Here is a 9239-nt window from a genome sequence, read left to right as displayed (position 1 = left end):
AAGGAGAGGCACCAACTTCAGCGCAAGTCGTGACAGGTGTGTTGTGCCTTTTTTTTTCTCCACACGTAGTGTTGTGTGCTCCTTCCAAACAATTCAACTGTAGTTTCAACTGTCCACTGAATATTTTCTCAGTAGCGCTGTGAAACATCCAGGTGCACTTTCGCAAACTTCAGACGTGCAGCAATGTTTTCTTCTTCCGTGGTGTCCTCCCATGAACACATGTTTAGTGTTTTACGTTTCATAGACTCGACAACAGAGATGGTAACAAGTTCCAGAGATTTCTGTAAGTCTTTAGCTGACACTCTAGGATTCTTTTTAACATCATTGAGCATTCTGCGCTGTGCTCTTGCAGTCATCTTTGCAGGACGGCCACTCCTAAGGAGAGTAGCAGCAGTGTTGAACTTTCTCCATTTATAGAAAATTTGTTTTACCGTGGACTGATGAACATCAAGGCTTTTAGAGATACTGTTGTAACCCTTTCCAGCTTTATGCAAGTCAACAATTCTTAATCTTAGATCTTCTGAGATCTCTTTTGTTCGAGGCATGGTTCACATCAGGCAATACTTCTTGTGAATAGCAAACTCACATTTTGTGAGTGTTTTTATGGGGCAGGCAGCTCTAACCAAATTCTCCAATCTCGTCTGATTCGACTCCAGGTTAGACTCTTGACTCCAATTAGCTTTTGGAGAAGTCATTAGCCTTGGGGTTCACATACTTTTTCCAACCTACACTGTAAATGTATTCAATATAAAACCACAATAATGTGTGTGCTGTTAGTTTAAGCAGACTGTGTTTGTCTGTTGTTGTGACTGAGATGAAGATCAGATCAAATTTGATGACCAATTTATGCAGAAATCCAGGTAATTCCGAAGGGTTCACATACCTTTTGTGTGTTGTGGTTAGGTGTGTGATAAAGGTTGTGTGTGTTATAAGTGTGTGTTAAAGGTTGTGTGTTAAAGGTTGTGTGTTAAAGGTTGTGTGTGTGTTAAAGGTTGTGTGTGTTATAAGTGTGTGTTAAAGGTTGTGTGTGTTAAAGTGTGTGTGTTATAGGTTGTGTGTGTTAAAGTGCGTGTTAAAGGTTGTGTGTGTTAAAGGTTGTGTGTGTTAAAGGTTGTGTGTTAAAGGTTGTGTGTGTTATAGGTTGTGTGTGTTATAGGTTGTGTGTGTTAAAGGTTGTGTGTTAAAGGTTGTGTGTGTTAAAGGTTGTGTGTTAAAGGTTGTGTGTGTTAAAGGTTGTGTGTGTTAAAGGTTGTGTGTGTTAAAGGTGTGTGTTATAAGTGTGTGTTAAAGGTTGTGTGTGTTAAAGGTTGTGTGTGTTAAAGATTGTGTGTTAAAGGTTGTGTGTTAAAGGTTGTGTGTGTTAAAGGTTGTGTGTGTTAAAGGTTGTGTGTTAAAGGTTGTGTGTGTTAAAGGTTGTGTGTGTTAAAGGTTGTGTGTGTTATAAGTGTGTGTTAAAGGTTGTGTGTGTTAAAGGTTGTGTGTGTTAAAGGTTGTGTGTGTTATAAGTGTGTGTTAAAGGTTGTGTGTGTTAAGGTTGTGTGTGTTAAAGGTTGTGTGTGTCATGTGTGTGTTAAAGGTTGTGTGTGTTAAAGGTTGTGTGTGTTAAAGGTTGTGTGTCATAAGTGTGTGTTAAAGGTGTGTGTTATAAGTGTGTGTTAAAGGTTGTGTGTGTTATAGGTTGTGTGTGTTAAAGGTTGTGTGTGTTATAAGTGTGTCTGTTAAAGTTTGTGTGTGTTAAAGGTTGTGTGTGTTAAAGGTTGTATGTGTTATAAGTGTGTGTTAAAGGTTGTATGTGTTATAAGTGTGTGTTAAAGGTTGTGTGTGTTAAAGGTTGTGTGTGTTAAAGGTTGTGTGTGTTATAGGATGTGTGTGTTATAAGTGTGTGTTAAAGGTTGTGTGTGTTATAAGTGTGTGTTAAAGGTTGTGTGTGTTAAAGGTTGTGTGTGTTATAGGTTGTGTGTGTTAAAGGTTGTGTGTGTTATAAGTGTGTGTTAAATGTTGTGTGTGTTAAAGGTTGTGTGTGTTATAAGTGTGTGTTAAATGTTGTGTGTGTTAAAGGTTGTGTGTTAAAGGTTGTGTGTGTTAAAGGTTGCGTGTGTTAAAGGTTGTGTGTTAAAGGTTGTGTGTGTTATAAGTGTGTGTTAAAGGTTGTGTGTGTTAAAGGTTGTGTGTGTTAAAGGTTTTGTGTGTTAAAGGTTGTGTGTGTTAAAGTGTGTGTGTTAAAGGTTGTGTGTTAAAGCTTGTGTGTGTTAAAGGTTGTGTGTGTTAAAGGTTGTGTGTGTTAAAGGTTGTGTGTGTTAAAGGTTGTGTGTGTTATAAGTGTGTGTTAAAGGTTGTGTGTGTTATAAGTGTGTGTTAAAGGTTGTGTGTGTTAAAGGTTGTGTGTTAAGGTTGTGTGTTAAAGGTTGTGTGTGTTAAAGGTTGAGTGTGTTAAAGGTTGTGTGTTAAAGGTTGTGTGTGTTAAAGGTTGTGTGTGTTAAAGGTTGTGTGTGTTAAAGGTTGTGTGTGTTATAAGTGTGTGTTAAAGGTTGTGTGTGTTAAAGGTTGTGTGTGTTAAAGGTTGTGTGTGTTAAAGGTTGTGTGTGTTAAAGGTTGTGTGTGTTATAAGTGTGTGTTAAAGGTTGTGTGTGTTAAAGGTTGTGTGTGTTAAAGGTTGTGTGTGTTAAAGTGTGTGTGTTAAAGGTTGTGTGTGTTAAAGCTTGTGTGTGTTAAAGGTTGTGTGTGTTAAAGGTTGTGTGTGTTATAAGTGAGTGTTAAAGGTTGTGTGTGTTATAAGTGTGTGTTAAAGGTTGTGTGTGTTAAAGTGTGTGTGTTAAAGGTTGTGTGTGTTAAAGGTTGTGTGTGTTAAAGGTTGTGTGTGTTAAAGGTTGTGTGTTAAAGGTTGTGTGTGTTAAAGGTTGTGTGTGTTATAGGTTGTGTGTTAAAGGTTGTGTGTGTTAAAGGTTGTGTGTGTTAACGGTTGTGTGTGTTAAAGGTTGTGTGTGTTATAAGTGTGTGTTAAAGGTTGTGTGTGTTAAAGTGTGTGTGTTAAAGGTTGTGTGTGTTAAAGGTTGTGTGTTAAAGGTTGTGTGTGTTATAAGTGTGTGTTAAAGGTTGTGTGTGTTAAAGTGTGTGTGTTAAAGGTTGTGTGTGTTAACGGTTGTGTGTGTTAAAGGTTGTGTGTGTTAAAGGTTGTGTGTGTGTGTGTGTGTGTGTGTGTGTGTGTGTGTGTGTGTGTGTGTGTGTGTGTGTGTGTGTGTGTGTGTGTGTGTGTGTGTGTGTGTGTGTGTGTGTGTGTGTGTGTGTGTGTGTGTGTGTGTGTGTGTGCGTGCGTGCGTGCGTGCGTGCGTGCGTGCGTGCGTGCGTGCGTGCGTGCGTGCGTGCGTGCGTGCGTGCGTGCGTGCGTGCGTGCGTGCGTGCGTGCGTGCGTGCGTGCGTGCGTGCGTGCGTGCGTGCGTGTGTGTGCACATGTCCAACTCAAAATAGTTACCAATACACACACACCACATACTGTACACACACACACACACACACCACATTGTCACGCCTTGGTCATAGTATTTTGTGTTTTCGTTATATATTTGGTCAGGCCAGGGTGTGACATGGGTTTATTTTGTTGTATTTCGTATTGGGGTTTTGTAGTTATTGGGATTGCGGCTGAGTAGGGGTGTAGCATAGGTTTGGCTGCCTGAGGGCGGTTCTCAATCAGAGTCAGATGATTCTCGTTGTCTCTGATTGGGAACCATATTTAGGTAGCCGGGGTTTCACTGTGTATTTCGTGGGTGATTGTTCCTGTTTCCGTGTTAGTGTTCACCAGACAGGCTGTATAGGTTTTCACATTCCGTTTGTTGTTTTGTATTTATTAGTTATTTCATGTATCACTATTTTTTCATTAAAGAACATGAGTAACCACCACGCTGCATTTTGGTCCTCTCCTTCAACAAACGAACGCGTTACACACACACTAACTACACACAATTCTCCAACTCCGTCAGAGAGTGTCCTCAGCCCAATGATCAAATCAAATCAAAGTTTATGCACTATGCATTTTTATTTATTTTTTTAGCATCACAACATTGAAGTATTAGAGGCCTCCCAGTTTTTAAATGGGATCTTTATATTTACCATCTGGATCTTGTTTTTGTAATAGTGACGTCAGACCTTCTTGCTGAGTACCTGACAGACTATCATTTGTATAATAAAACATGCTACTGATGGCTCTCTGAGTACATAGAAAAAGGTTTGATACACAGTTGAAAGTTGAAGTTTACATACACTTACGTTGGAGTCATTAAAACTAGCTTATCAACCTCTCCACAAATTTCTTGTCAACAAACTATATTTTGTTGACAAGTCGGTTAGACATCTACTTTGTGCATGACACAAGTAATTTCTCCAACAATTGTTTACAGACAGATTATTTCACCGTATCACAATTCCAGTGGATCAGAAGTTTACATACAGTAAGTTGATGGTGCCTTTAAACAGCTTGAAAATTCCAGAAAATGATGTCATGGCTTTAGAAGTTTCTGATAGGCTAATCGACATAATTTGAGTCAATTGAGGTGTACCTGTGGATGTATTTCAAGGCCTACCTTCAAACTCAGTGTCTCTTTGCTTGACATCATGGGAAAATCAAAGAAATCAGCCAAGACCTCAGATTTTTTTTGTAGACCTCCACAAGTCTGGTTCATCCTTGGGAGTACTTTCAAAATGCCTGAAGGTACCACGTTCATCTGTACAAACAATAGTATGCAGGTATAAACACCATGGGACCACGCAGCTGTCATACCGCTCAGGAAGGAGATGCGTTCTGCCTCCTAGAGATGAACGTACTTTTGGTGCGAAAAGTGCAAATCAATCCCAGAACAACAACAAAGGACCTTGTGAAGGATGCTGGAGAAAACAGGTACAAAAGTATCTATATCCACAGTAAAACGAGTCCTATATCAACATAACCTGAAAGGCTGCTCAGCAATGAAGAAGGCACTGCTCCAAACCGCCATAAAAAGCCAGACTACGGTTTGCAACTGCACATGGGGACAAAGATCATACATTTTGGAGAAATGTCCTCTGGTCTGATGAAACAAAAATAGAACTCTTTGGCCATAATGACCATTGTTATGTTTGAGGGAAAAGGGAGGTTTGAAAGCTGAAGAACACCATCCCAACCGTGAAGCACAGGGGTGCCAGCATCATGTTGTGGGGTGCTTTGCTGCAGGAGGGACTGGTGCACTTCACAAAATAGATGGCATCACGAGGCAGGACATTTATGTGGATATAATGAAGCAACATCTCAAGACATCAGTCAGGAAGTTAAAGCTTTGTCATAAATGGGTCTTCCAAATGGACAATGACCCCAAGCATACTTCCAAAGTTGTGGCAAAATGGCTTAAGGACAACAAAGTCAAGGTATTGAGTGGCCATCGCAAAGCCCTGACCTCAATCCTATAGAAAATGTGTGGGCAGAACTGAAAAAGTGTGTGCAAGCAAGGAGGTCTACAAACCTGACTCAGTTACACCAGCTCTGTCAGGAGTGAATGGGCCAAATCTCCCCAACTTATTGTGGGAAGCTACCCGAAACATTTGACCCAAGTTAAACAATTTAAAGGCAATGCTACCAAATACTAATTGAGTGTATGTAAACGTCTGACCCACTGGGAATGTGATGAAAGAAATACAAGCTGAAATAAATCATTCTTCTACAATTATTCTGACATTTCACATTCTTAAAATAAAGTGGTGATCCTAACTGACCTAAGACAGGGATTTTTTACGAGGATTAAATGTCAGGAATTGTGAAAAACTGAGTTTGAGTGTATTTGGCTAAGATGTATGTAAACATCCAACTTCAACTGTAGCGCAGGAAGGACCTTATTAAGGACCTAAAGGAAGCCATTCCTACCTCATAAAAGCCTGTTGTACATAATGCATGTTTCCACTGCACAACCTTCCCACAACCTTCATACAACACAGTGTTATAGAGACCTGCGTGTCCTCCTACCTTTCTGTAGCCAGACGATGACGTTGGGAGAGTCCTGATCAGGGTCTGCTGTCCCCACTCCCTCTGGTCCTGGCTGGACTGGTTCATACTGTAGAGCTCTGTCCCCACTCCACTCTGGTCCTGGCTGGACTGGTTCATACTGTAGACAATTATGAGCTCTGTCTCCTCTCCCTCTCCTTCGTTCAATTTCTTCTTCTGTCGCTGGAGGCTGTGAAAAGAATACATTCGATTCATAGCTGTCTCTAATCTTCTCTTTCACTCCCTCTGCTCTCTTTCTTTCTCTAGTGAATAATGATGATACAGTATAACTCTAGTGAATAGTGATGATACAGTATAGCTAGTGAATAGTGATGATACAGTATAACTCTAGTGAATAATGATGATACAGTATAACTAGTGAATAGTGATGATACAGTATAACTAGTGAATAGTGATGATACAGTATAGCTAGTGAATAGTGATGATACAGTATAACTAGTGAATAGTGATGATACAGTATAACTAGTGAATAGTGATGATACAGTATAGCTAGTGAATAGTGATGATACAGTATAACTCTAGTGAATAATGATGATACAGTATAACTAGTGAATAGTGATGATACAGTATAACTAGTGAATAGTGATGATACAGTATAGCTAGTGAATAGTGATGATACAGTATAGCTAGTGAATAATGATGATACAGTATAGCTAGTGAATAGTGATGATACAGTATAGCTAGTGAATAGTGATGATACAGTATAGCTAGTGAATAGTGATGATATAGTATAGCTAGTGAATAGTGATGATACAGTATAGCTAGTGAATAGTGATGATACAGTATAACTCTAGTGAATAGTGATGATACAGTATAACTCTAGTGAATAATGATGATACAGTATAACTCTAGTGAATAGTGATGATACAGTATAACTCTAGTGAATAATGATGATACAGTATAACTCTAGTGAATAATGATGATACAGTATAACTCTAGTGAATAGTGACGATACAGTATAACTAGTGAATAGTGATGATACAGTATAACTCTAGTGAATAGTGATGATACAGTATAGCTAGTGAATAATGATGATACAGTATAACTCTAGTGAATAATGATGATACAGTATAACTCTAGTGAATAGTGACGATACAGTATAACGCTAGTGAATAGTGGTGATACAGTATAGCTAGTGAATAGTGATGATATAGTATAGCTAGTGAATAGTGATGATACAGTATAGCTAGTGAATAGTGATGATATAGTATAGCTAGTGAATAGTGATGATACAGTATAACTCTAGTGAATAGTGACGATACAGTATAACGCTAGTGAATAGTGACGATACAGTATAACTCTAGTGAATAGTGGTGATACAGTATAACTAGTGAATAGTGGTGATACAGTATAACTAGTGAATAGTGATGATACAGTATACCTCTAGTGAATAGTGATCATACAGTATAACTCTAGTGAATAGTGATGATACAGTATAGCTAGTGAATAGTGATGATACAGTATAACTAGTGAATAGTGATAATACAGTATAACTAGTGAATAGTGGTGAAACAGTATAACTAGTGAATAGTGATGATACAGTATAACTAGTGAATAGTGGTGATACAGTATAACTTGTGAATAGTGATGATACAGTATAACTCTAGTGAATAGTGATGATACAGTATAACTCTAGTGAATAGTGACGATACAGTATAGCTAGTGAATAGTGATAATACAGTATAACTAGTGAATAGTGATAATACAGTATAACTAGTGAATAGTGGTGAAACAGTATAACTTGTGAATAGTGATGATACAGTATAACTCTAGTGAATAGTGATGATACAGTATAACTCTAGTGAATAGTGACGATACAGTATAACCTCCCTAGTGAATAGTGGTGATACAGTATAACTCTAGTGAATAGTGAGGATACAGTATAACTCTAGTGAATAGTGGTGATACAGTATAACTCTAGTGAATAGTGATGATACAGTATAGCTAGTGAATAGTGATGATACAGTATAGCTAGTGAATAGTGATGATACAGTATAACTAGTGAATAGTGATAATACAGTATAACTAGTGAATAGTGGTGATACAGTATAACTTGTGAATAGTGATGATACAGTATAACTCTAGTGAATAGTGGTGATACAGTATAACTCTAGTGAATAGTGAGGATACAGTATAACTCTAGTGAATAGTGGTGATACAGTATAACCTCTAGTGAATAGTGATGATACAGTATAACTCTAGTGAAGTGATGATACAGTATAACTCTAGTGAATAGTGGTGATACAGTATAACTCTAGTAAATAGTGGTGATACAGCCGATAACAGTTTATTTTGCTGTTGGTACTGTGGGGCTCTCGATGGTATTGTGTATTACCCGCTTTGAATTGAGGTTTTGAGAATACAGTGACACAAAGCACTACCTGCGCCTTATTTCAATCCCACGTTGACCAACAACAGAACGAGAGATAAGTCCAAATGGGTGTTTTTTCTATAGTAACTAAATCGACAAATGGAAAGACATTGCTTCACTTTCAATTCAAGAATTCATTCTACTCAGTACAGATATCCACCTTTACATCCTCTGCATGGCCATTTATAGCATATAATAATATCATATATAATATCATATAATATAATATATAATATATATGGCATTTAGCAGACACCGTTATACAAAGCGTCGTGCAGTCATGCATGGATTAGTTTTTTATGTATGTATGATCCCAGGAATCAAATCCACCTCTTGGCATTGCAAGATTCATGCTCGAGCAACTGAGATACAGAGGATCACTATTACTGCACATCCTTTCAGTGATCCCAATAGGCTGTTCTGATACGAGCTCCATGTGCCAGGCTGACAAGCACCAACACCATTTACAGGTGACATTATTCCAGCATTCAAAACCCAAAACGTTGCCTGCAGCTCTCTGGAGGATCCGATAGTGCCATTTCCATTCCACCTTCCTTTCTCCCAGGTGCCCAGGTGTCCCGCTGCTGCCGGCTGGCACCTGACGGGCTGACACCTGTCACAATATTGGCGCCTGTGAGCTGTGGCGTGAGCAGAGGAAGAGATGAGGTGAATACTCAAACAGCCGTTGCTTGCTCTCACTGTTTACCATACACTCAGAGGGGTACAAGTTTGCCTCAACCACAGATCTAAGACAGATTACTTTACCCTGAATCCTAACCTTAACCACGCAGGGAGATGTAGCAATATTTGACCATTAGACCTAGAGAAAGCAACGGTTGACTGTTA

General features: G+C 38.8%; 1 long non-coding RNA gene across 2 annotated transcripts; it reads left to right on the top strand.

Annotated features, from left to right (window-relative positions):
• The first annotated feature begins 617 nt into the window (after window positions 1-617).
• Window positions 618-3656, top strand: LOC127909640 (uncharacterized). 2 transcript variants are annotated; one of them, XR_008072238.1, is made up of 3 exons: window positions 618-959; window positions 1249-1473; window positions 1662-3656. It is a non-coding gene; the product is annotated as an uncharacterized LOC127909640 (long non-coding RNA). The 2 variants fall into 2 exon arrangements; XR_008072239.1 differs by having other exon boundaries at window positions 618-1473; window positions 1662-2559; window positions 2592-3656.
• The last annotated feature ends 5583 nt before the right edge of the window (window positions 3657-9239 follow it).

Source organism: Oncorhynchus keta, chromosome 19 (genome assembly GCF_023373465.1).
Source record: "Oncorhynchus keta strain PuntledgeMale-10-30-2019 chromosome 19, Oket_V2, whole genome shotgun sequence".
NCBI lineage: Eukaryota > Metazoa > Chordata > Actinopteri > Salmoniformes > Salmonidae > Oncorhynchus > Oncorhynchus keta.
This window is presented reverse-complemented; position numbering and strand designations above follow the sequence as displayed.